Below are 27,179 nucleotides of genomic sequence, written 5' to 3' on the forward strand. Positions count from 1 at the left end.
ATTAGCAGTGCACTGATGGTGTGCAGCAGGCGCTGGGCTGGACTGAGAGACACCCTGGCAGGGGCTGGCTCCCCTGGGGCTGAGGGAGGGTCTCAGATGCCAGGGGGCGGAGACTGGGGTCCTGTGGTCCGCCAATCACTTTCTGCGGCCCCCTGGCATCTGTGGCCCTGGGGCCCTTTTCGACTTGTGAGCTCGGACCACCAGGCTGAGCAAGCTTTGCCTCCGAGCACTCTCTGCATGGAGAGTGGGCTGGCCTCCACAGCTCTCTCACATGTATGGAGAGTAGGCTGAGCTCCACAGCTCGCTCTCGTGCATGGAGAGTAGGCTGGCCTCCACAGCTCGCTCTCGTGCATGGAGAGTAGGCTGGCCTCCACAGCTCTCTCACGTGTATGGAGAATAGGCTGGCCTCCACAGCTCGCTCTCGTGCATGGAGAGTAGGCTGGCCTCCACAGCTCGCTCTCGTGCATGGAGAGTAGGCTGGCCTCCACAGCTCGCTCTCTGCATGGAGAGTAGGCTGGCCTCCACAGCTCGCTCTCGTGCATGGAGAGTAGGCTGGCCTCCACAGCTCGCTCTCTGCATGGAGAGTGGGCTGGCCTCCACAGCTCGCCCTCGTGCATGGAGAGTAGGCTGGCCTCCACAGCTCGCTCTCTGCATGGAGAGTGGGCTGGCCTCCACAGCTCGCCCTCGTGCATGGAGAGTAGGCTGAGCTCTACAGCTCGCCCTCGTGCATGGAGAGTAGGCTGAGCTCCACAGCTCGCTCTCGTGCATGGAGAGTAGGCTGGCCTCCACAGCTCGCTCTCTGCATGGAGAGTGGGCTGGCCTCCACAGCTCGCTCTCGTGCATGGAGAGTAGGCTGGCCTCCACAGCTCGTTCTCTGCATGGAGAGTAGGCAGGCCTCTGCAGCTCGCTCTGTGCATGGAGAGTAGGCTGGCCTCCACAGCTCACTCTCGTGCATGGAGAGTAGGCTGGCCTCCACAGCTCGCTCTCGTGCATGGAGAGTCCTCCGCAGCTCGCTCTCGTGCATGGAGAGTCCTCCACAGCTCACTCTCGTGCATGGAGAGTAGGCTGGCCTCCACAGCTCGCTCTCGTGCATGGAGAGTAGGCTGGCCTCCGCAGCTCGCTCTCGTGCATGGAGAGTAGGCTGGCCTCCGCAGCTCGCTCTCTGCATGGAGAGTGGGCTGGCCTCCACAGCTCGCTCTCGTGCATGGAGAATAGGCTGGCCTCCGCAGCTCACTCTCGTGCATAGAGAGTAGGCTGGCCTCCACAGCTCACTCTCGTGCATGGAGAGTAGCCTGGCCTCCACAGCTCACTCTCGTGCAAGGAGAGTAGGCTGGCCTCCACAGCTCACTCTCGTGCAAGGAGAGTAGGCTGGCCTCCACAGCTCACTCTCGTGCAAGGAGAGTAGGCTGGCCTCCACAGCTCACTCTCGTGCCTGGAGAGTAGGCTGGCCTCCTCAGCTCGCTCTCGTGCATGGAGAGTAGGCTGGCCTCCTCAGCTCGCTCTCGTGCATGGAGAGTAGGCTGGCCTCCACAGCTCACTCTCGTGCATGGAGAGTAGACTGGCCTCCACAGCTCACTCTCTGCATGGAGAGTAGGCTGGCCTCCACAGCTCACTCTCTGCATGGAGAGTAGGCTGGCCTCCACAGCTCGCTCTCTGCATGGAGAGTAGGCTAGCCTCCACAGCTCGTTCTCATGCATGGAGAGTAGGATAGCCTCCCCAGCTCGCGTGCATGGAGAGTAGGATAGCCTCCACAGCTCGCTCTCGTGCATGAAGGGTAGGCTGGCCTCCACAGCTGGAGAGTAGGCTGGCCTACACAGCTCGTTCTCGTGCATGGAGAGTAGGCTGGCCTCCACAGCTGGAGAGTAGGATGGCCTCCACAGCTCGCTCTCGTGCATGGAGGGTAGGCTGGCCTCCACAGCTCGCTCTCGTGCATGGAGAGTAGGCTGGCCTACGCAGCTCGTTCTCGTGCATGGAGAGTAGGCTGAGCTCCACAGCTCGCTCTCGTGCACGGAGAGTAGGATGGCCTCCACAGTTCGCTCTGGTGCATGGAGAGTAGGCTGGCCTCCACAGCTCTCTCTCGTGCATGGAGTGGGCTGGCCTCCTCAGCTCGCTCTGGTGCATGGAGAGTAGGCTGGCCTCCACAGCTCTCTCTCGTGCACAGAGAGTAGGCTGGCCTGCACAGCTCACTCTCGTGCATGGAGAGTAGGCTGGCCTCCACAACTCGTTCTCGTGCATGGAGAGTAGGCTAGCCTCCAAAGCTCGCTCTCGTGCAGGGAGTGTAGGCTGGCCTCCACAGCTGGCTCTCGTGCAGGGAGTGTAGGCTGGCCTCCGCAGCTCGCTCTATGCATGGAGAGTAGACTGGCCTCCGAGGCTCACTCTGTGCATGGAGAGTCGGCTGGCCTCCACAGCTCTCTCACGTGTATGGAGAATAGGCTGGCCTCCACAGCTCACTCTCGTGAATGGAGAGTAGGCTGGCCTCCACAGCTCACTCTCGTGCATGGAGAGTGGGCTGGCCTCCACAGTTCGCTCTTGTGCATGGTGAATAGGCTGGCCTCCACAGCTCACTCTCGTGCATGGAGAGTAGGCTGGCCTCCACAGCTCACTCTCGTGCATGGAGAGTGGGCTGGCCTCCACAGTTCGCTCTCGTGCATGGAGAGTAGGCTGGCCTCCACAGCTCACTTACGTGAATGGAGAGTAGGCAGGCCTCCACAGCTCAGTCTAATGTATGGAGAGTAGGCTGGCTTCCACAGCTCACTCTTGTGCATGGAGAGTAGGATAGCCTCCCCAGCTTGCGTGCATGGAGAGTAGGCTGGCCTCCACAGCTCGCTCTCGTGCATGGAGAGTAGGCTGGCCTTTACTGCTCTCTCGTACTGCATGTGAGAATAAGATGGCGTCCACTGCCCTCTCTCGATCCAAGAGCTGGCTCTCGCTGGGTGTCCAGCCTCCGAATGCTCTCACTTGTGTGGAAAGGTGGGAGCAGTTCAGATCCCATGTCCTTCTCGGTAAGGAGAGTAGGGTAGCTTGCACTACTCTGTGGTGGGTCGGAAGAGCAGGACAGTGGTGCCCAGGGTCGGATTGGTAACGCAGGCACTCTGGAAATGGCAGAAGGTCCGGTAGCCGAGTTCCAGCTGTGGGCTCCTTTTTTGGGCATAACATTTTTCTCTTGACACTGAGGAAGGCAATCACGCCGAAACGCGTTTGTCGATCTAAATTGCGGACACGAAGAATAAATGAATGAATTATAAAGGCCTATTGCTCCAGAGTGCGCTCGTTTGAAAAGGTGGTTCTCAAGATTCTGAATCGTTGTTGCAGAATAATTTATGTACTCCACCGTACGCTGAGCGAGCACCCATGGCTTGAGGAGCGACGGCTGGTGGATTGGAGTTTGGGGATATATATATATATATATATATATATATATATGTGTATGTATACACATAAATTAGCTTTATGGACAGCAACACTTGAAAGTTGGTGATTCTAACTTTTACATGTACATATGGGACTTTAAGTACAAATTTATATCTCTGTATTATTTTTCATACACATGTATACCTTTCTATGTAGTTATGTATCTATATATTTATACTTTATTCCTACTGTCGAAAAAAACCTTCAACTCTCTCCAATTCACAGTGCCTCATCCTTTGCCTCTTTCAATATATCCCCCGCCTCTGCTCTGACTCATCTCAAACCTCATTTTACTTCTATGATCTCCAAATGACACTTTCTAGGCCAGGGGTCTCCAACCTTTTCTGTAGTGAGAGCTACTTCTGATCAGTGAAAATCGTTGTGAGCCACTAAAGGCCGGGCAATTAGCGCATTTTTTGGAGACACCTCCCACGCCCTGCTTCATTGTCTCTAAGCCTAATTTCTTTGTGACCCATACTCTGGTTTGAACAAAATACACATAGATAGACCTATAGAGCTGTTCAAAGCTGTCTGCAGACTGAAAATCATAACATAATAAACTGTATATCTGCCTCAAACCTCATTCACCACACTGCTACGTGCTGCGTCCCATACCATGATAACTGCACCTTGGAGTTCATCAGGCAAGACAAGGAAACACTTCCCACATAGAATCAAAAACCAAAGCAAACACTTCGAACTACCCACCCTACACAAGCCATAGCTTGCTAACCATGTAGGTAAGTGCTTCAGTGCCACACATTAGTAAGCGCTATAAAAATGCTGCAATAGAAGTCTTCCCATTTCTTCATTATCAAAAAATGTAAAACACAGGGAGAAAAGTTATGGTACAAATTAATACATATGATTTGCTTTCATGTCCGAACCTTTGCAGATTATTGGAACAAGTGGCCGATATTTGGAAAGGTGGCAACCTTAATTTCATTATAAAGCACTTCCCTCACTTCTATAACTCATGCTTTAACTCTGCAAAGTCCATTTTCAGAAAATGCATAGTTCTGCACTGTTCAGCAACAGGCTGTCTGCTAAGCCTTGCACTCGCTGTACAGTCCTCTTCTACTTCCAGTAATAATATAGTAGCATGACAAATAGGGCAATGTCCCTCAGAGCAGACCTCAATAAACAGAAAGCTCCATAGTCAGATCGATAACAGGTACTAGCCAGGAACGACCCTTTGTAATCCATTAAAAAAGCAATACAATACATCCATCTAGTCCAGCCTTATCACACTTCTGTTGAGTAGGACTCACCTACAAACAATACGAAAACATGCAAAAACAGATAGTTTGATTCTTTTTATATAAAACATAACTTCCTGAAAATAATTATGAAAAAGAAATAGCACACCGGTAGAACGCTTTATTCTCATGGTATTTCAAATGGGCTCTCATCTCCAGGCCAGACCGCGGGAAAACTGATATTTCACAGACATTTCTGTGAGTATGCATAAAGAGGGCTGCATTATAGCTCCTATTTGCTTTAATTGAAAATGTCATTATTGAAGCAGACGGCCCCTCGTTTAAACTTGCATATTATTGAAGTAATAGAAATAAAAATACTTATACATTAACAAATGTAATATACAGATCTAATTTATTCAAACTCTTACACATCATCAAATACTGAAAACGCTGCAAACAAGTGACCATGAATTTGTTCCTTAAAAACAAAATGACAAATCCGATCACACCTCATGCATGCACACACACTCCAGATCACTACTGCACTCACCAGCCTGCTTTCCTCCTTCCTGCATAGGTCATGAGTATCTGAATCAGTGTAATGATAGAGTCCTTCATTTAGCATTCTTCTAAGTAGCACCTCAAGAACCACATAGACAGAACATCAATGGGATCAAAGTGCATGGCTAAAATCAGGAAAGGACTAATGAGCCTTGTTAAAAAAAAAAGCACACAAAAAGAAATTGCATCATCTCAGCCACTAAAATTGTAAACTGCCTCTATTAAACACATAGTAGTAAAAGTACTTAACGAATCCATTTGTTTGTCGTAGCTGTGGTGCAGTAAAACACAGCTCCATGTCACACAAGCAGGGCTGCCTTGGCACAAAGTGATGGGCCTGTTTTGGGAGGATCGGGTCACTACGTGTAAAGCGCTTTGATTTCAACATCTGCTGCCACTGCGCTTTAAAACTGAAATAATAGATTACAGCACAGTGGCAGCCGATGTTAAAATCAAAGGGCCTTGCATGCACTAAGCTGCTTTCTCTGACTTTAACACGAAGGCAAATTTAAAGTATGCTGTAGTCCGTGAAAGCAGTTAAGTGCAGGCAAGGACTTTCGATTTTCTTTTTTTCTTTTTTATCAAGTCCTTTTCTTTAACTTTATTTAGGCAGTTCGTTTTGTGTTTGGTTCACCGAGTCAAAAGCTTTGACATTCAGAAGGGTTGGCTTGTTGATGAAGTGGTGCCACTGCCCCTGGATGCTGGGGCTGTCTGTGCGGTACATTTTGCATATGCGGATAATGTCCAGTCCAGACTGATTAGCCTTTTTCTGAACAAGTTGTACAATTTCATCAGCAGATTTGCTAGTTACCAGCTCTTCCTTCACTGCTCCGTTCAAATATTCTGTTATGAGCTTAGGATGGTGCATTTCTGGGGAGTATAATACATCACAATGTCGGGATTCCGTTTGGCAAAATCTACAACGTTTTCTTCTATAAACTCTCTGGCACCCCTTGAATTCTGTGCGTCCTTTCTGAAAACCAGGGTGAGCCTCTTCAGCTGGCATATGTACCGTCCTACTCCGTTCTGCAGCACGCTCTGCAGGAACCTGCTTGGGGTTCCACGGGAGGTCATGCTGCAGGCTGGGATCCGCACAGCACTGTCAGTGGAAGAGCAAACACACACGGCCGGACTTTCAATGTTCACATCGGCTGTGACCGTGGCAGCAGCTCAGTGCCCGCAAAGACCTTGGATTTTAATATCGGCTGCCACTGCGCTTAGTTACTGAAGTCCGATGTAAAGCGCGGTGGCAGCTGGTGTTAAAAACAAAGGCCTTAGTTACAATACACTTAGCCGGTTTTAAGAACTATGCTGCTATTAATCCAGGGGCACACTTACCAGTCCTGCGCAGCTTCCCACGAGGATCCGACAGCAATTATGAAGCACGGTGCCTGCCTGGAAAGGCAGGTGGCGCGTGACTTCAGGAAGAACGTCACGTTCTTTAGCCCGACGCAACCCAGCTAAGCTTGCATCAGCAAATCAGAACTGCTGGTTTTTGTGAGGGCGGGCAAGGGCTGATAGCAGACAAAGACAACAAACGGATGCAAAATGAAATGCTTAAATGATGTCTCTGCAATTAGGAAGCATCGCGAGCTACTCCCAGGGGGTCGGCGAGCTACCGGTAGCTCGCGATCGACCGGTTGGAGACACCTGTTCTAGGCTCTTACCTCCTCTATCCCTCCTTAATCCTATGCAATCCATCTAACAGACTCCCGTGTCCACCGCTCGAATTAACAACTTGTTTTCCTTAGACTAATCCTCCACTAATTCACTTTGGGTTCCGGAGTAGCATGCTGCTCACCGAAAAGCGCTTCAGCGCTCTGTGAGAGGTAGTAAGCGCTATTTAAATACAATTCCAGTTACAATTGCAGCCTAATCGGTGCCATAAATGGAAATCTAGGAGCGCTGGTAGTCGCTATGCGCAGTTCCTGTTTGCTCGTGAGACGCAAGCACTACAAGGCCGATGCTGGGAAGGCAAACACCACAAAGGCGTTGTGGAAGACAGCAAGCCGTACTGAAGTGGTGGAGGGGAAGGTGTCGGTGCGAGAGGAGACAAGCTCTGGCTTCCAACCGCAGCTTCCAACCAACAGATTAGATTCAGCTACGGACCAACCTCCGCCTCAAGGAACACCCTGCCCAAAAGACATGAACAGCCTGGTACACACTCTCTCCTCTAAAGAAAGTGAAACCGGTTCTTCTAGGAGTCGACATTAGAACTGCTGTTCAAGCCCTAGCACCCTTGCATCGGGACAGCCCCCCCCCCCCCCCCCCTTTCGGGGGTTGGGGGTGCCACCGAGCACCTTGCCAGGGCCGGTTGCTGCAAAAATGGCCCTGTAACAAAATCGGCCCCCAGAGGCCCAAAACCAGGCCCCACCCTTGCGGCGCACCGGGGGATTGCCCGGTGCCCGCTACGGCCAGTCCGTGTCTGCATCGGGATCATGGCAACGCCCTGCTCATGGGCTCCTGAACTCCACACTGGCCCCCTTTAAGAACATCTGCCCACACATATGATCCCATCCCCCGCCCCATCCCCCGTCTTGATGGAACTCCACTGGCTCCCGGTGCAGGCCTGCACCATCTTCAAAACCAGTTGCATCATCTACAAAGCCGTCATATCCAGTGCGCCCGTCTGTCTTGCAGACAAACTCACCCTCCCGGGTGGTTCTGCGCCCACCCGCATGCAGGACACCATCAGACCGTACACTAAGAAGTGTAAAAGAGCAGAGGCAGCAGGCGTTTTGCCTCTATTCACCCGGGGTCTGGACCCTCTATGCATCAGGACTGCCCCAATGTTGCTGCAATCGCGGGGCCACTGGAATGGTGTGATTGTGCGGCCACAGCGATTTTCGCATAATTCTAGATTGGCCTCATTTGCACATTAAGCCACCATCTGCAGCATAATCTGCCGATTTTAGCAATAAAAACAATTGTTTCTAGCTCAAACGGTTCCAAAGTTACTAAAAATGCAGCAACACGTGTCTCTGTGCGGTGGAAGACCCTTTGCAAAGCTGGACGAGTCACTTTTCAGTTGTTTATTTGCTGAATGTGGGTGTTAAATTGGTACTAATGAGGTGCAACCAATGCCCAGACAGTGTTACCAAGTTTTGAAATGACAAAATAATGTGGTAATATTATGACAAAATTTGGTGTATTATGCTAAATAATTTACCTTTTGTTGCCACATAATTTGCTCACCCCTGCCGCATAATCAATAATGCAAAATGCAGTAATATTCCTATAACCAGCTACCTCTCCTTTCACTGAGTGAATGTGTTTATCTTTGACCCTGTACAGCGCTGCGATGCCTTTTGGCTAGGACTGCACCGCATACTTGTATACACACAGGGGTGATGTGCGAGGCCGCAACTCAAGCCATGCAGGGGGCAGAGTGCGGGTTCAGTAGAAACTTTAGTAGCATGCTGAAAACCCCCAAACTCTTCCTCTCCCCGGAGTGACGCTGAGACATGTAAAGACAGACTGCTCCGTCTGGGCGCTATGCTGGGAGCTGTGTTTATGTGAAGGGGCCTTGAAAGCAGATGTGTTTATATCGAAGGTAACGCATCAGGACGCTGCATCCGGTGATCCTGCAGAGAGCAGGGTTGGCCGCAGTCCTACAAACACGAGGCGGAGGGCCTGGGTGTTTACGGATGGTGATAATCTCCTAGTGAGGGGACAGCCCTGGCAGGATGCTGTGCTACACAAACAAATGATGGACGGAATGCTGAATGAATCCTACATTCACCCCCAGTCAAGAGATCTGGGTTAAATCCATCATTCTTTTGCCATGCCCCTGCCCCCCCCACAGTTTAAACCTGGCCATATGCAAATCAGTCTTCACCCAGTGCCTCATGGGAATAGTCCAGCCCGAACTGCCAAGCCAGGTCCTCCCTGGACCGGAAACAAGCATCCTGGGACTGGTTTCGTGGTTTCACCCCTCTTCAGCCAGGATAGCTTGAATCCAGTGGCAGGATGAGCCCAGGACCCATGTCTGGGCATACCTGGCGCACTTAGGGCGAGAAAGCAAATGATACACAATTGATGGACGGAATGCAGAACAAATCAAAACATTCACCCCCAGTCAAGAGATCTGGGTTAAATCCATCATTCTTTTGCAAACCATGCCACCCCAGTTTAGACCCAGCCATATGCAAATCAGTCTGACCCTGTGCCTCATGGGTACAGTCCAGACCGATGCTGAGCGCTTCAAGAATCGCAGCGTTTCCAACCCTCCCCCAAAGGTGGGGTTCTCCCTTCCCATTCGGAAGAGAAGTGCGATGTAATTCATGCTGTGGGCACCAGGAGGCGCAACTCACAGGCGCTTGGTTTGTCCCCAGAGAAGGAACGCATTTTTCCAAAAAGTGTCAGTGTCACTCCGTGTTTGAATTTATAATGCCACAACAGGTTTGTCTAGCCCTCCCAGAATGCACTTGGATGCGAGTTTGAAAACCACACTAAATGAAGAAACTTTGTTCTCTTTTGTAACCTATTTCATTGCATTAACTCTGGTGTCCTCCTTCGCCCAGACGAGGACGTGTTCACAAAGGTGACGGGATTCTTTTTTTTGACTCTCCAGGACCCATTGTTGCTTCCGGCCTTCAGCTCTTCCACAGACTGTCCCAACAGAAGCGCCATCTTGAGATGACCACGAGTAATGTCACTCTCAGCCCTCTCCCCCTCTCTCTGCACAAGTCCACCTCACCTACTAGGTTGCTGCCCTTATTAAGGGTAACAGTATTGAGTCCTCCCCTCTGGTTTGGGGCAGCCCCCCTTCAGCAGTCTGCAGTTGTCTCCCCACCAGAAGAAGGGATCTTTTGACGTCACAGATGCTAATGATTACGCAGTGAGTCCCCCCTCTCAGATAAGCAGCCTTGTGCCAGCAAATGACTTCAGGGACAAGCCCCATCCCATCCCAGTCGGGCTACCGAAAGTTCCCCCCCACACACACCCCTCACCACACACACACACCAAACTTCTGTGCATTGCTGAGGGTGCCCGGCTGGGCAAAGTACTGGCATGTGCTATGGATGGGCACAGAACGTGCCTTCCCACCGCTCCTTGTAGGGTTTGGGCCTAGGTCCTAAGGGTCTCCAGGATCCAACATGGATTGAGCCTTTACTGGGAGTGGTTGCGTTCACAGGAACAGGAAGGCCTGTGTTTGCCTGATTGGCCCAGACACTCCGGCATGGACTGAGAATTCACTTGGAGTGGGCAAGCTTTCTGGTGTTGTAGGTATATGCAGTGCTTAATTTGAGCCAGTGGTTGCAGTTGGCGCCCACTGGCACTCAGTTTTGGGCACTGGCTCTTATTCTTTTACGAATGAATCACTGTTTAGGCATTTTTGCGTGACCACTCCTTTCTTACATTTTTTACAAACACATGCATACCTATAGCCACACGCTTGCAGTGACTCACTTTGAGCAGTCGCTGCCGTACACTCACGACACAAAAACACTTCTCACCAAGGCCACACTGCTCACACACTCTCTACCCATCCGTATGCCAGCATCTAATACTCTGGGGGGCCTCATTCTCGACTTTTCACTTAAAATTCACACGTAGGTGCGGTGACAAAGCAAGTTAAGAGCACAACTCCAGTCCTCACACATGACATTGAAGCACTTCTTATCCTGGTTGGATGACAGACACACTCTTCCATCCAAAGCACTCCGACAGAGTAGCGTGCTACCCATCCTCAAATGCACTTTGGGGTTTCCTCCGCTACCACTCACCTTTCCCCCTTTGTTACCTCGTCGCCACCCTGCTTAGTTGGAGCCGGCGTAAGGCCTCAGCATTTATCTTTGGGGACTGGCACCAGTGGCGTGGCTAGGCACTTTGCTGCCCGTGGCGATCCATGCCTTTGCCGCCCCGCGTCCAGCGCCGAGGAGCAGTGGCGTGCTGGCGATGATTTTTGCGTTTGCCGCCCCCGTGGCAAACTCCTGTAACAGCGGGGGAGGCCGCTGCCCCCAAAACTCGTGCCACCCGGTCGGACCACCCTCCCACCCCCCTCTTGCTACGCCACTGACCGGCACTTATTTTTCCCCTATCAGATATTTACTGAGAGCAAGAGAAGGGAAAACACACAGATCCAAAAGATGGCAAAGCCGTCACAAACAGAAAGCTGGAACCTGCAAGTGCGAGATAAAGGGGCAGGGCATGACGGGTAGTGGATTCAAGGCTACCGTCCTTGGTATTCATGCACTGACATTTAATTGCACCGGCCGCCGCTTCGGAGCAGAACTCCTGCACTGACACACAGTTTCATAAATTAAGCATTCATGTTCATTCCCCCTCACTCAGTCTCTCCAGTTTCCTCTTTCACTCTTACAGTCTGTTTGATTTGTGTCCTTATAATTTCCCTCTCCCTGCTTCCCCATCTCCTGAACTGTGTTTGTTTTATGCATCTAGGAATGATCTAGCCTGCTCCATGTCTCTCCCATATATCTCTCTGTCCTGTCAGATCTTTTCCTTGAGCCCTCTCCTATTCCAGTCTTAGGCTGGTTTCTGTATCCATTCCCTTCTCCTATTCCCCTTTTTACTCCTCTCTTTATTTTCTCCCTCCTCTTGTTTTCCCCCTCTCTGCCCTCGCTCCCTCATTCCCTTTCTCACTTGCACACACTCTACATAACCATGCCACTGTCTTCTCGTTTTTAGGTCAAGACTAGGGAGCGCGCATGCGCTGTCTGCAAGACCTGTTGTTATCTCCTCTATCCGCTTTTGGCATCCCCATGAATTGCCGTTTGTTCGTCGTTGTGCCATTTAGAAATATAGGGGTTTTATTGGTGCTTGGGTCATGCCCAGGTGATTTCACTCACTGTTTGATTGCATTGGCCATCCCATAAGTCCGCGGTTCCTCCTGGTCATCCTGATCTGCCTTTTTTATTTTGTAGGCTATTAACATCGTTTTAGGTAATTTCACAGAGCAATGCTCTGTTCGGCACCTGCAAAGTGGCAATTTCTGTCCGGTAGCTGTTGTGCTTTGCCAATACCTCGAACTCCCCAAAAATACGAGACCTATTGCATTTCTAATGCTTGTTTTATTTTTCTGCCTTTTTCAACGCTTTGTTCCATTTGTTCCCAGTTTTATTTTAACCACAGCAGCAGCTTCCAAGGCCAGGCCTATTGGATTTGCCAATTCTTGTTTATCCCATGCTTGTCTGATCTTGGTGCTTTACCTGGTTTCAGTTCTCATGGCTGCCCGCCTTCTCTTATCCAGGAGGTGAGAGGTAAGAGGGCCTCTTGTGGATTTACACTGCAATGAGAAGCGTTTCTACCAGGATTTACACTGCAGTGAGAACAATAACCTGTCTTCCCTGCCACTCCCCAGTGTTTTCAGCACTTTGCATCTCATGCTGGCTGTGAAGGCCTCTGGAGTCCTGCAACTAGCCTGGGCTTTCTTGTGCTAGCCCCAGTTGTTGCTTTCTGTTCCATCATTCACACCATGTCTTCGTTTTAGGTTTCGACTGCACTGCGCTTGCGCTGTGCTTGAGAAATCTATAGATTTTAATATAAACTTAAAAGAGACTTTTATCTCTTTCCTGGCTTCTCATTGGTTCCTGTGTGTGCCACTTATCTTTCCTCCATTTCTATTGGCTGTAGCATATTTTCTTGCAGTTACCGATGTTTGTTCGTCATCTGCTTCTTTTATCAGTCTCCCGCTACCGAAATACTGTAGACATCCGCTTTGGTGGCCCTATATTTTCATCGTTTTGCCTTTTACTATTTATAAAACAATTTATCACCCGGAAAGATAAAGTGATTTGCATAGAATCGCAGGATGTTGCACAGCTCGGCCAAGTCTCGAACCGGGATCCCCAGCTCTCGAGTCAGCAGCTCTGGCCACTGTGCCACATCCTCTCCACTCCTGTTATCGGTCAGGGAGCTCTTTCCTTCTCCTGGACAATGATTGATGATAACCGCTCTTTATTCATTGCATAGGTGAAACTGATGCATTACCAATGCTTGTTTAACCTGTGTTCTGTTACTGCCATTTGTGTAGCGTACAATCTGCCATTGTTGTGTCATGAAAGTGTCTTTCCAAATGGTTCTGAGTTTCCATCGCAGACTGAATCAGCTTGTTAAGCTGTCAATCAATCCGTCAATCTTCATTTGTATAGCGCTGCACTGCCACCCCTTTGGGTATCTGGGCGCACATTAGTGCAAATGTGAAGGTTCCGGAGGCCGGGGAATCCATGGTATGTGTCGGACTGTCTTGGACACACCAAGCTTGCTTCATCCCCTGAGCACAGGTCGCAGACCATGGAGGACGGGAGATTCGGTGTATTTCTAGCTCCTACTTTAGGTCTGTTTGTCTAAGAGGGAAGGTCTTCAGAGTGTCTCAATCACTCTCGTTGCCCTTGTCGCACCACTCTCAATCAATCAATCAGTGTTTTTTAGAGCCCACTACTCGCCCGTGAGGGTCTCAAGGCACAGGGGGCGGGGGGTATTCAGCTCAGGGTCAGTCGAAAAGCCACGTCTTGAGGTTCTTCCAGAAGGTGTGCAGAGTGGGGGAGCGTCCGATGTTGACGGGAGCTCGCTCCAGGTCTTTGCTGCGACGTAGGAGAAGGCTCTTCCACCCGCTCTGGCTCTGTAGATGCGCGGGTTCTCCGCCAGGGCGAGGTCAGCGGAGCGGAGGTTCCTTTTGAGTACGTGGCAGGAGACTCTTTTGTTAAGGTATTTGGGTCCGATGTGGAGGGATTTGTAGGCGTGGGTGAGTAACTTGAAGGTTACTCTCTTCTCCATGGGGAGCAAGTGGAGGTCTCGTAGGTGCGGGGTCTTATGTCGTGGGGTTCCGAGGACGAGTCTGGCTGCGGGGCTTGTGTAGCAGGGTTTTGTTGATTCCGACGTAGAGGGCGTTCCCGTAGTCCAGTCTGCTGGTTATGAGTGCGTGGGTGACGGTCTTTCTGCATTCGGGGGGATCCACTGGAGGGTCTTGTGGAGGATGCGTGGGGAGTTGAATCGGGTGGAGGCGACGGCATTGATCTAGCGGGTCATGGTGAGGGAGGAGTCTAGAATGATGCAGAGGTTTCGGGCGTGGTCTGATGGAGTGGGTGAGTTTCCGAGGGCGGAGGGCCACCAGGTGTTGTCCCAGGCGATGGAGAAGAGTCCAAGGACCTCTGTCTTCTCCGAGTTGAGCTTAAGGCAGCTGTTGTTCATCCAGGCTGCACTCTCTTCTGCAGTATCTTTTTTTAGACCATTACTCTCTTTTTCTCCTCACATTGATTTGTAAACCAAAAAAAATAAGTGTGAGGGCCCTCGTCAGGAGGCCACTGCACTTTGCGCCACCCCTTGCCCCACTGGCGCTGCCAATGACCGCAGCATCACTGCTAGCCGTCACGCTCACACAAGTGTGACAATTCAAACACCAAATATACAATAAAATGACTAATACATGCCACCGGAGTGTAAGGAATTTGTGTTTATTATGTATATTTATTTATTAAACAGCTGTTGTGCTCCTCACAAAATAAGACAAACGCTGCCACCATGTGGCAGGCTGTCATAAGAACCGGTGTTGAGAATAAAGTGCCGGTGAGCACCAGAAACCACCAGCTCAAATTAATCACTGATCTGCCAATCAAACCTCCCATCTTCCCTCTTTAGCGCCCACTCACCTGTATGTACTGCCTATTCTTTAACTTTTGCCCTGTCAATATTTTGTCAGCCGTGTACCTCCTTCATGCAGTTTCGCACAGAATCACAATTAGCACACCTGATCATTGCTCTGTATGCTCTGCAGAGAGGCCAAGGTTTGGATGTGCATGTATTCTGAAACCCATTATGACCCACTGACAGGCACTGTGGAAAATGGGCACTGCGTTCAGCCTGAACTCCTCAGCTCCCAGTCGCGGCCCACCCACAGCCTGAACTTACACAGCTACATAGGAGAGACTTTTTCACACTATGCACTATAAATCAGTAATATTTTGCTTGAAAAAAACTACTGAAACAACATCTTGAAAAAAAGCAAATACTCTTGGCAATGCAAGAGCAAGCAAAGCCCAGCCGCGCCCAGCATCATGGCTACTGGCCACTGTCCCACCCCCTTCCCCCACGGCTCTGGGAGGAAATGCTGTCGGCAAGTCTGCTGTGCCAGGTCATAAAGCATCAATAAACGTGTTTTTCCTTGTAATCTTTTCAGCTGAAAGGTCCTTTTAATGGAGAACAACCGAGTGAAGTTAAATCTGCGCCCTGGGGCTGCAGGTCCGAGCTCCTCCCACTGGACCCTCCTGGGTCCTCTGACCTCACCCTCCCGAGTGGGGCACCTCCTGACATTTCTGTTTTTCTGTTTACTCGCTTTACTTGCACACAGCTATACCTTATGGCAAAAAAACCCCGATGCATTTTTCATGGGTGTAGTTTAGTGTCTGCTTTGCCCGTGCCAACCCTCGTGCTCTGCCAAGCTCTTACCCCACCCTTTCTCCCCCCTCCCCCCACCCCTGCAGCCTCACCATCCTCAGTTCGCCTCTGTTGCTTCCAGACCCATCTCATGTCGGTGTCAGATTGATTTTCCGTACAACCTGCATTTTGCGCCGTCAGCTGTCTGGAGCACGTGCTCCGTTTTAGCTCTTGAAAGACATCGAAGCACAACGCGTTTTTTCTTTTGTGTGAACCTGAAGAGAAGAGATATTCTCCAGTGGCTGAATTACTGTCTGCGAGGCCGTGAGACGTGATATAAAATCACACATGCGCCAACACGACCAAACTGTGTGATCCTGGGCGAGTCGTTTGGTTTCACTGCGCCTCATTCTGCTTGACTGGAAGACTAGACTGCTATTGGAAGGGATTTAGTTGAGTGTGAATTGTGAGGGAGAAAATTTCTCCTGCACCCAGGGTTCAATATTCCTCAATGCTGCTCTGTGAATAATAATCATGGCGCGATTCACCCGTCGAAGTGTCTCTTAACCCGGTCCCGGAAACGGCGCCGTGGCGTCCTGCTGGGTGTGGGACTCCATGTAATAATGATGTTTGGCGAGCACTACTGTCGCTCAAGGCAGTCACCTGCTCTAATGTACTAGACTGGAACATGTTTAAACACATTTTTTTTTTAAATAGACTGTTATTTGCCTGGCTGTGATGGCGTTCTGGCCCTTGATGACCAGAACAACCCCTGGCGTGGCTCACCTGGTGCTTCTTTCGATGACTCGAGTGATGCTTTGGCCCTTGAGGCCACGCCGGACTCCTAGCGTGGCTCACCTGGCACTTCTTTCGATGGCTCGAGTGATGCTTTGGCCCTTGAGGCCCTGCCAGACTCCTGGTTCAGCTCACCTGGCGCTTCTTTCGATGACTCGAGTGATGCTTTGGCCCTTGAGGCCACGCCGGACTCCTAGCGTGGCTCATCTGGTGCTTCTTTCGACGGCTCGAGTGATGCTTTGGCCCTTGAGGCCACGCTAGACTCCTAGCGTGGCTCACCTGGTGCTTCTTTCGATGACTCGAGTGATGCTTAGGCCCTTGAGGCCACGCCGGACTCCTGGCTCACCTGGTGTTTCTTTCGATGGCTCGAGTGATGCTTTGGCCCTTGAGGCCACGCCGGACTCCTAGCGTGGCTCATCTGGTGCTTCTTTCGACGGCTCGAGTGATGCTTTGGCCCTTGAGGCCACGCTAGACTCCTAGCGTGGCTCACCTGGTGCTTCTTTCGATGACTCGAGTGATGCTTTGGCCCTTGAGGCCACGCCGGACTCCTAGCGTGGCTCACCTGGCGCTTCCTTCAATGACTCGAGTGATGCTTTGGCCCTTGAGTCCCTGCCGGACTCCTGGCTCAGCTCACCTGGCGCTTCTTTCGATGATTCTAGTGATGCTTTGTCCCTTGAGGGCACGCCGGACTCCTGGCTCAGCTCACCTGGCGCTTCTTTCGATGATTCTAGTGATGCTTTGGCCCTTGACGCCATGCCGGACTCCTGGCGTGGCTCACCTGGCGCTTCTTTCAATGACTCGAGTGATGCTTAGGCCCTTGAGGCCACGCCGGACTCCTAGCGCGGCTCACCTGGCGCTTCTTTTGATGATTCTAGTGATGCTTTGGCCCTTGAGGCCACGCCGGACTCCTAGCGTGGCTCACCTGGCGCTTCCTTCAATGACTCGAGTGATGCTTTGGCCCTTGAGTCCCTGCCGGACTCCTGGCTCAGCTCACCTGGCGCTTCCTTCGATGGCTCGAGTGATGCTTTGGCCCTTGAGGCCACGCCGGACTCCTGGCTCAGCTCACCTGGTGCTTCTTTCGATGACTCGAGGGATGCTTTGACCCTTGACGCCACACCGGACTCCTAGCGTGGCTCACCTGGTGCTTCTTTCGATGACTCGAGGGATGCTTTGGCCCTTGAGGCCACGCCGACTCCTGGCTCAGCTCACCTGGCGCTTCTTTCGATGACTCGAGGGATGCTTTGGCCCTTGAGGCCACGCCGGACTCCTAGCGTGGCTCACCTGGCGCTTCTTTCGATGGCTTGAGTGATGCTTTGGCCCTTGAGGCCACGCCGGACTCCTAGCGTGGCTCACCTGGCGCTTCTTTCGATGGCTTGAGTGATGCTTTGGCCCTTGAGGCCACGCCGGACTCCTGGCTCAGCTCACCTGGCGCTTCTTTCGATGACTCGAGTGATGCTTTGGCCCTTGAGGCCACGCTAGACTCCTAGCGTGGCTCACCTGGCGCTTCTTTCGATGACTCGAGTGATGCTTTGGCCCTTGAGGCCACGCCGGACTCCTAGCGTGGCTCACCTGGTGCTTCTTTCGATGGCTTGAGTGATGCTTTGGCCCTTGAGGCTACGCCGGACTCCTGGCTCAGCTCACCTGGCGCTTCTTTCGATGACTCGAGTGATGCTTTGGCCCTTGAGGCCACGCTAGACTCCTAGCGTGGCTCACCTGGCGCTTCTTTCGATGACTCGAGTGATGCTTTGGCCCTTGAGGCCACGCCGGACTCCTAGCGTGGCTCACCTGGTGCTTCTTTCGATGGCTTGAGTGATGCTTTGGCCCTTGAGGCCACGCCGGACTCCTGGCTCAGCTCACCTGGCGCTTCTTTCGATGACTCGAGTGATGCTTTGGCCCTTGAGGCCACGCTAGACTCCTAGCGTGGCTCACCTGGCGCTTCTTTCGATGACTCGAGTGTTGCTTTGGCCCTTGAGGCCCTGCCGGACTCCTGGCTCAGCTCACCTGGCGCTTCTTTCGATGACTCGAGTGATGCTTTGGCCCTTGAGACCACGCCAGACTCCTGGCTCAGCTCACCTGGTGCTTCTTTCGATGGCTCGAGTGATGCTTTGGACCTTGAGGCAACGCCGGACTCCTGGCTCAGCTCACCTGGCACTTCTTTCGATGGCTCGAGTGATGCTTTGGCCCTTGAGGCCACGCCGGACTCCTGGCTCAGCTCACCTGGCGCTTCTTTCGATGACTCGAGTGATGCTTTGGCCCTTGAGGCCACGCCGGACTCCTAGCGTGGCTCACCTGGTGCTTCTTTCGATGGCTCGAGTGATGCTTTGACCCTTGAGGCCACGCCGGACTCCTGGCTCAGCTCACCTGGCGCTTCTTTCGATGGCTCGAGTGATGCTTTGGCCCTTGAGGCCACGCCGGACTCCTGGCTCAGCTCACCTGGCGCTTCTTTCGATGACTCGAGTGATACTTTGGCCCTTGAGGCCCTGCCGGACTCCTGGCTCAGCTCACCTGGCGCTTCTTTCGATGGCTCGAGTGATGCTTTGGACCTTGAGGCAACGCCGGACTCCTGGCTCAGCTCACCTGGTGCTTCTTTCGATGGCTCGAGTGATGCTTTGGACCTTGAGGCAACGCCGGACTCCTGGCTCAGCTCACCTGGTGCTTCTTTCGATGGCTCGAGTGATGCTTTGGACCTTGAGGCAACGCCGGACTCCTGGCTCAGCTCACCTGGCGCTTCTTTCGATGACTCGAGTGATGCTTTGGCCCTTGAGGCCACGCCGGACTCCTGGCTCAGCTCACCTGGCGCTTCTTTCGATGACTCGAGTGATGCTTTGGCCCTTGAGGCCACGCCGGACTCCTAGCGTGGCTCACCTGGCACTTCTTTCGATGACTCGAGTGATGCTTTGGCCCTTGAGGCCACGCCGGACTCCTAGCGTGGCTCACCTGGCACTTCTTTCGATGGCTTGAGTGATGCTTTGGCCCTTGAGGCCACGCCGGACTCCTGGCTCAGCTCACCTGGTGCTTCTTTCGATGGCTCGAGTGATGCTTTGGACCTTGAGGCAACGCCGGACTCCTGGCTCAGCTCACCTGGCGCTTCTTTCGATGACTCGAGTGATGCTTTGGCCCTTGAGGCCACGCCGGACTCCTAGCGTGGCTCACCTGGCACTTCTTTCGATGACTCGAGTGATGCTTTGGCCCTTGAGGCCACGCCGGACTCCTGGCTCAGCTCACCTGGCACTTCTTTCGATGGCTCGAGTGATGCTTTCGCCCTTGAGGCCACGCTATACTCCTGGCTCACCTGGTGCTTCTTTCGATGGCTCGAGTGATGCTTTCGCCCTTGAGGCCATGCTGGACCCCTGGCTCAGCTCACCTGGCACGTCTTCGATGACTCCAGTGATGCTTTGGCCCTTGAGGCCACGCTGGACTCCTGGCTCAGCTCACCTGGCACGTCTTCGATGACTCGAGTGATGCTTTGGCCCTTGAGGCCCTGCCGGACTCCTGGCTCAGCTCACCTGGCGCTTCTTTCGATGACTCGAGTGATGCTTTGGTCCTTGAGGCCACGCCGGACTCCTAGCGTGGCTCACCTGGTGCTTCTTTCGATGACTCGAGTGATGCTTTGGCCCTTGAGGCCCTGCCGGACTCCTAGCGTGGCTCACCTGGCACTTCTTTCGATGACTCGAGTGATGCTTTGGCCCTTGAGGCCACGCCGGACTCCTGGCTCAGCTCACCTGGCGCTTCTTTCGATGGCTCGAGTGATGCTTTGGCCCTTGAGGCCCTGCCAGACTCCTGGTTCAGCTCACCTGGTGTTTCTTTCGATGACTCGAGTGATGCTTTGGCCCTTGAGGCCACGCCGGACTCCTAGCTCAGCTCACCTGGCGCTTCTTTCGATGACTCGAGTGATGCTTTGGCCCTTGAGGCCACGCCGGACTCCTAGCGTGGCTCACCTGGTGCTTCTTTCGATGACTCGAGTGATGCTTTGTCCCTTGAGGCCCTGACAGACTCCTGGCTCAGCTCACCTGGCGCTTCTTTCGATGACTCGAGTGATGCTTTGGCCCTTGAGGCCCTGCCGGACTCCTAGCGTGGCTCACCTGGCACTTCTTTCGATGACTCGAGTGATGCTTTGGCCCTTGAGGCCACGCCGGACTCCTGGCTCAGCTCACCTGGCGCTTCTTTTGATGGCTCGAGTGATGCTTTCGCCCTTGACGCCACACTGGACTCATGGCGTGGCTCACCTGGCGCTTCCTTCGATGACTCGAGTGATGCTTTGGCCCTTGAGGCCACGCTAGACTCCTGGCTCACCTGGTGCTTCTTTCGATGGCTCGAGTGATGCTTTCGCCCTTGACGCCACACCGGACTCCTGGCTCAGCTCACCTGGCACGTCTTCGATGACTCCAGTGATGCTTTGGCCCTTGAGGCCACGCCGGACTCCTGGCTCAGCTCACCTGGCGCTTCTTTCGATGACTCGAGTGATGCTTTGGTCCTTGAGGCCACGCCGGACTCCTAGCGTGGCTCACCTGGTGCTTCTTTCGATGACTCGAGTGATGCTTTGGCCCTTGAGGCCCTGCCGGACTCCTAGCGTGGCTCACCTGGCACTTCTTTCGATGACTCGAGTGATGCTTTGGCCCTTGAGTCCCTGCCGGACTCCTGGCTCAGCTCACCTGGCGCTTCCTTCGATGGCTCGAGTGATGCTTTCACCCTTGAGGCCACGCTAGACTCCTGGCTCACCTGGCGCTTCTTTCGATGGCTCGAGTGATGCTTTGGCCCTTGAGGCCCTGCCAGACTCCTGGTTCAGCTTACCTGGCGCTTCTTTCGATGACTCTAGTGATGCTTTGGCCCTTGAGGCCACGCCGGACTCCTGGCTCAGCTCACCTGGCGCTTCTTTCGATGGCTCGAGTGATGCTATGGCCCTTGAGGCCCTGCCAGACTCCTGGTTCAGCTCACCTGGTGCTTCTTTCGATGACTCGAGTGATGCTATGGCCCTTGAGGCCACGCCGGACTCCTGGCTCAGCTCACCTGGCGCTTCTTTCGATGGCTCGAGTGATGCTATGGCCCTTGAGGCCACGCCGGACTCCTGGCTCAGCTCACCTGGCGCTTCTTTCGATGACTCGAGTGATGCTTTGTCCCTTGAGGCCCTGACAGACTCCTGGTTCAGCTCACCTGGCGCTTCTTTCAATGACTCGAGTGATGCTTTGGCCCTTGAGGCCACGCCGGACTCCTGGCTCAGCTCACCTGGCGTTTGGGTCAGCTCATTGCTTATCATTGGTTGGCTTGCTTGTCAATCTCATTAGCTTCCTTCTCACTTGAGGTCTTTCGTCCCTCTTCCAGAGTCTGCCCCTCCCCCATAGTATAGACCCTTTGCCATCCTTCTGATTGGATGCCTTCTATCTGTTGTGCTAACATTCAAGGAACCGCTGTTTTCTTTTACTTGCAGCACGCCATGGGAGTGCATGTGTTTTCCTGCTCTCTCCCCTGTGTGTTGCATCCCCTTCACATTTACACCCTGCACGCTCTGTATTGCTCATGTACCCCAGCTCATTTGTCATCATGCCACTCCCTGTTTAGCTCCATCTCCCCCACTGCTCCCCGCCCTCCCTGCTGACCGCCAGCAGTAGTCACTCGCTTCCTGCCCGTCTCCAAGCCGTTTAGTGTTTTTTTATTTAAATTTTAATTATTACTTTTTAGGAGGGCTTGGTAGCTATAATTTACTATTGGGCCGCTTTTTTTGTTCCTTTCACTTGGATTGATAAATGTAAATAAAAAAAAGGCAAAATGGCCGCCGCGTCATATCTCTGGGGCCATAATGACCACTGCAACCTGAAAACATGTAGTTGCCTCCGTGCACTTAAATCTATGCAGGATTTTGGATTTTTTGCTGAAGCTGAACAGCATCGGCAGCAAAACTTTTCTTTTTGCTGATGCTGTTTCAACAAGCACTGGCAAAGACAAAGGTCCGCCAAAGACGTAAAAGGCGCTTTGTTCTTTTGATGCACCCCTCTTTATCCTTCATGTCCTCCCTTTTGGTACTAAAAAAAGTAAACTTTTCTGCAAGTTCAAACAGAAGCAGTTCAAAACTAGAAGCTAGCAGGAGAGCACAAACACCAGAGATCCTACCTCATCTTGTGTGGCACCTTCAGCCGGACTTGACTTATTATCTAAGCGCAGTGGGTTTTCTGATATTTTTGTGTTTAAACTGAAACAACAAGTCCCAGTATGTTTTTTTTCTGCTGACTAAATGTTAAGGGTTTAAGACTAGGTGCGGGCCACCAGGCAGCTCTTCAGACCTGTATCGGCAGGGGACAGCAGTGCATTCTGGGAAGGATATACCTGGCACTCCCCACACCCCCGCTCATGTGCCGCCCTTATCACTGGTTGGGGTGGGTGTAACTCATGTAACATGCTGTAGTGAGAACGCACAAAATGGCACAACATTACCTTGAATTACACGAGGGGTTTAACCCAGCATTTAGTGCTATTGTCTTTGAACAAAATGCACCCTCCCGTCTAAACTGGACACGAAGATGCATTTTGCGTGAAGCGAACAGAACGTGAACAGCAGCAGCTGCTTGTGCTCGCTAAATTAAATGTTCTGTGCTTCTGTGGTTTGATATTTATACCAAATTTCTCAGAATTACGAGAATGGGCGTCATTTTAAGTATTTTCACATCAAAAGAGTAATGCGAAATCGCTGAAATTACTTCAGCATAATTAAAACTTCGCCCAGGTCTAGTCACAGGCCATGGACGCCATCTGAACCAGGGCCGAAAACACTATTGTACCCTTTACTGGGAGAAGAAAGGACCTGGGCGTCTTGAAAGTTAGTATAATCAGGGCCACTGAAATTATTCGATTTTGTGGCCACTGTGTTTTTCGCATGATTATAGATTTGCCTCACTTGCCATACAATTCATCATCTGCTGCATAGTCTGCAGATTTTAGCAAAAAATATTTCGCTTCTAGATCAAAAGGTACAAAAGTTACTAAAAACTCACCGACGCGCGTTGCAACGCAATGGAAGGCTCTGTGCAAAGCTTGACTGGTCACTTTTCTGTTGCTTATTGCTAAGTATGGGTATTGAGCTAGTACCAATGAGGTGCAACCAATGACCAGACAGAGTTAACAAGGGTAAAAATGTCAAAATAATGAAGTAATACTATTGTAAAATGTTCCGCATTGCGCCGCATAATTTGCCTTTTCTTGCTGCATGAATGGCCCTTTCCTGCCGCATAATTCCAGTGGCCCGAGTATAATGTATGCCTAGATTAATCCCGGGTGACAACCCTAGCTAGGTCCAAACGAGCTGGTTGATCTTGGGTCCTGAAGAGGGCTTGGGCCAGGGGTTGCAGTGTTACTTCTGTACTTTAGTGAACTTAAATTTAATCATTTCATTTCTTGATGTTTTCGTTCAGAAACACCTTTATATCTTTTTGATGTAAAATTGTTTTATTTGCTTGTGAGCTCCCCTCCTGTGATGTCATTTGCCAAGAGACAGGTCACATCCTGGTTGCCATCCAGGTTAAAGGTCCTGTTGCACCTCAGGTTAGGGGGGTGCCTGTGGAGTAGGAAGAGGTACCTTGACCCAGGTTTGCACCCATTTCTAAGTTGTGGGCGTGGCCTGCTACAGTGTGGTGCTGGTGTGTACATTTTTGTTGTGGCTGTATTTTTGTCTTGGCTTCCAGTACATCCCTGGGCCCTCGGGTCCTGATATGTGTTCCCTGCATGCAGTGTAGCCAACAGCGCATTGCATTCTGGGAACTGTCTATTTGCATTTTTCATCCATTGTATTTGAACGCATGGACCAATATAAAGTGTACATTGGAAGCCCTGGATTGGACGCTTGAGACCCAGTGGAGTGACCCGGAAGGAGAGGACGCGGAGCAAATAATTGGGTGAAACAAGTCGTAGAATCACAAATTTGCTAGCATTCGCGACAAGAATTTGCAATTCTATTAAGGACACGGAGGCGAGGATTATGCTTCTCAATCTTTACTAGAAGCTCACAGCAGCCAATGAAAATGCTTGCTTTTCATTCAAAAAATAACGTTAAACTACATATCCCATCATGTCTCACACATAGACACGCCCCCCTAGTCCATAAGAGGCCCAGCCTGCCGCCATCTTCCTCTTTCTTTCGGCGAACAGCTCAAACGAAAACTTGGAAAACTTCCTAACTCTTCCAACGGGAAGTAACAACAACTTCAGGCAAAATATCCTGGCATTCTTTGAGTCTCAGTCGCTCTTTTTATCAGAACCTGAAAGAAAGGATATGAGACCGTAACCACTGTAACCACTGGGTGGGCAAGCATTTATAAATACATATACAATGCCGAGTGGGATAATCCTCGCCTCCGTGTCCTTAATAGAATTGCAAATTCTTGTCGCGAATGCTAGCAAATTTGTGATTCTATGTCAGGACCGGAGGCTTCTGATTATGCTAGTTTAACGCTTATTAAATACAACAGAGGTAATATCCCCCACCGGCTTATAATAAAACATTTTGAAGGTCGATTCTGACGACCAATCTGCACTATGCATGATATCATGAATGCTGGAACCCAACATGAACGATTTTGATGCCATGGCACCCCTGACAGAATGCGCACCAAACATGGTGATGTCAATGCCTGCTTCTTTCATAACATAACGAAGCCATCTGGCAATGGTGGCCGCAGCCACTGCTTTGAACGGCTTTTGTAAGGCTATCAAAAGCTGCGAACAGCCCTGAGGCCTAACTGCCGCAGTACATTCCTCATAAGTCTTTAGACATTGAACGACACATAACTTTTCATTCTCCTGAAATGCATTATAAGGAACATGTGTAGACAATGTTTTAGTGCGTCTAACAATCTGAAAAGAAACTCCTTCTCGAGTAAATACTTTACCTGTTATGTCCAGCGCGCGTACATCCGATGACCTCCTGCAAGCCGAAAGGCAAAGTAACATGGCCAGCTTGGCTGACAATTGCTTTCTGGATAGAAGCGGATTCACTGGCCATTTGTCAAATAGGTCCAAAACCCGAGTAACGTCCCACAAACCAGAATATTTCGGTTTAGGAGGATTTTCCACCCTAATGCCTTTCAACAATTTGCAAACGACAGGGTGCATACCAATTGGTCTCCCATCCAGCTGGACATGGCCCGCTGAGATGGCAGATCTGCAGTTGTTGACCGACCGATAGGCCAAACCCTGTGAAGCCTTATCCGTCAGGAAATTCAGCACATGGGGTAAGGCGACCCCCACGGGATCCAGATGTCGTTCCACGCACCAATCCACCCAACCTTTCCAGGCCGAGGAGTATCGTTTCATCGTGGAAGGTGCCCAGGCCTGCTTGATGAAATCTGCAGCCTTGCTCGAAATCCCTGGCACTTGCCACTGTTGCCTGAAAGCCTCCAGGCCATCAGCCGAAGTCTGCCCTCCGTTATCATAGGATGCCTCTCTTGATGAGGGCCAAGCAACAGCGTCATCGACTCCGGAAGGAGTCTGGGTAGGTCGCAGCTCCACTGCATCAGTTTGGGGAACCAAGATTGTGACGTCCACCAAGGCCTCACCATGACCACTTCTGCTGTCTGCCTGATCACCTGCGACATCGCTCTGGGGATCACCAAGAAGAGGGGAAACGCATACTGCACCCCCTGTGACCAGTCTTGGAGAAAGGCGTCCGTCGCTTGCGCCAACGGATCCGGCCTCCAACTGAAGAAGCGAGGGATTTGGAACGTCCGTCTCGAAAGGACCCCAAATCTCCTCCAACCACTCGAACATCCTCGGGAGCAACCTCCAGTCGCTGAAGTCCCTGAGGTACCTCGAGTTCCAGTCCGCTACCTGGTTGGACTGACCCGGGAGATATTCCGCAATGATCGATATCTGGTTGCGAAGGCAGTAATGCCAAAAGTCCTTGGCTATCTGCACAAGCATGGACGACCTCGTGCCTCCCAACTTGTTGATGTACCTCACTGCCGAAATATTGTCCAGACGCAGGAGGATACAACAGGATGTCTGCTTCGGGGACAACGTTCTCACCGCGAACGACCCCGCGAGCAGCTCCAGACAGTTGATATGAAGGAAAAGCTCTTCCGGGGACCTTCTCCCTCCTGTGGAGATGTCTCCACAACGCGCGCCCCAGCCCCAACGGCTGGCGTCGGATTCTATCGTGATTTCTGGAAGGCAACCGAAGATCGCTTGACCGTTCCAAGCGTCGACGTGTCCCAACCACCATTGCAATTCTGTCCTCACTTCCTGCGTGAGGGGAATGTTGTCCGAATACGAGAGACCTTTCTGAAGATGCCTGATCTTCAATTGTTGCAGAGCCCTGTAATGCAACGGGCCCGGGAAAATCGCCTGAACTGACGACGCTAGAATCCCTACCATTCTTGCCAGTGCCCTGAGAGGGATAGTCTGGCTGCCCAGCAGCTTCCTGATCTCCCTTTTCAGATCCTTCAGTTTTTCTTTCGGAAGAGACAACTGAGCCAACACCGAGTCCACCGTGAACCCTAGGAAATCTATAACCTGAGAGGGGGTCATGACCGACTTTTTGGAGTTTATCACAAAACCCAGATCCTGCAAAATAGTCATGGTCAGCTGGAGGTGCCGCTAAAGAGTTTGCTGGCACTGGTACACTATCAGTATATCGTCGAGGTATATGATGAGTCGAATACCCCTCTCTCTGAGGTATGCCACTGCCGGCTTCATCACCTTGGTGAGGCACCATGGAGCCGAGGAGAGCCCGAAAGGCAGAACCAAATATTCGAGCCAACGGTCTCTCCACCTGAACCGCAGAAACCTGCGATGCGGGGGAAAAATCGGAATAGAGAGGTACGCATCCTTCAGGTCCAGCCGGACCATCCAGTCCCCTACCTGCAGAAGATCCGTTAAGAGATGGATGCCCTC

The 27,179-nt window shown here is 51.6% G+C and overlaps 1 protein-coding gene and 1 pseudogene across 1 annotated transcript in view; one reads left to right on the forward strand and one right to left on the reverse strand.

The window, feature by feature from the left end:
* The window catches only part of LOC147699085 (immunoglobulin superfamily member 3-like), a 394,763-nt gene that overhangs the window by 240,743 nt on the left and 126,841 nt on the right, over positions 1-27,179 (forward strand). The gene's annotated exons all lie outside the window — the stretch shown is intronic.
* On the reverse strand, positions 5,776-6,248 carry LOC147699092 (large ribosomal subunit protein mL43 pseudogene; annotated as a pseudogene).

Source organism: Lissotriton vulgaris, chromosome 8 (genome assembly GCF_964263255.1).
Source record: "Lissotriton vulgaris chromosome 8, aLisVul1.2, whole genome shotgun sequence".
NCBI classification, from domain to species: Eukaryota; Metazoa; Chordata; class Amphibia; order Caudata; family Salamandridae; genus Lissotriton; species Lissotriton vulgaris.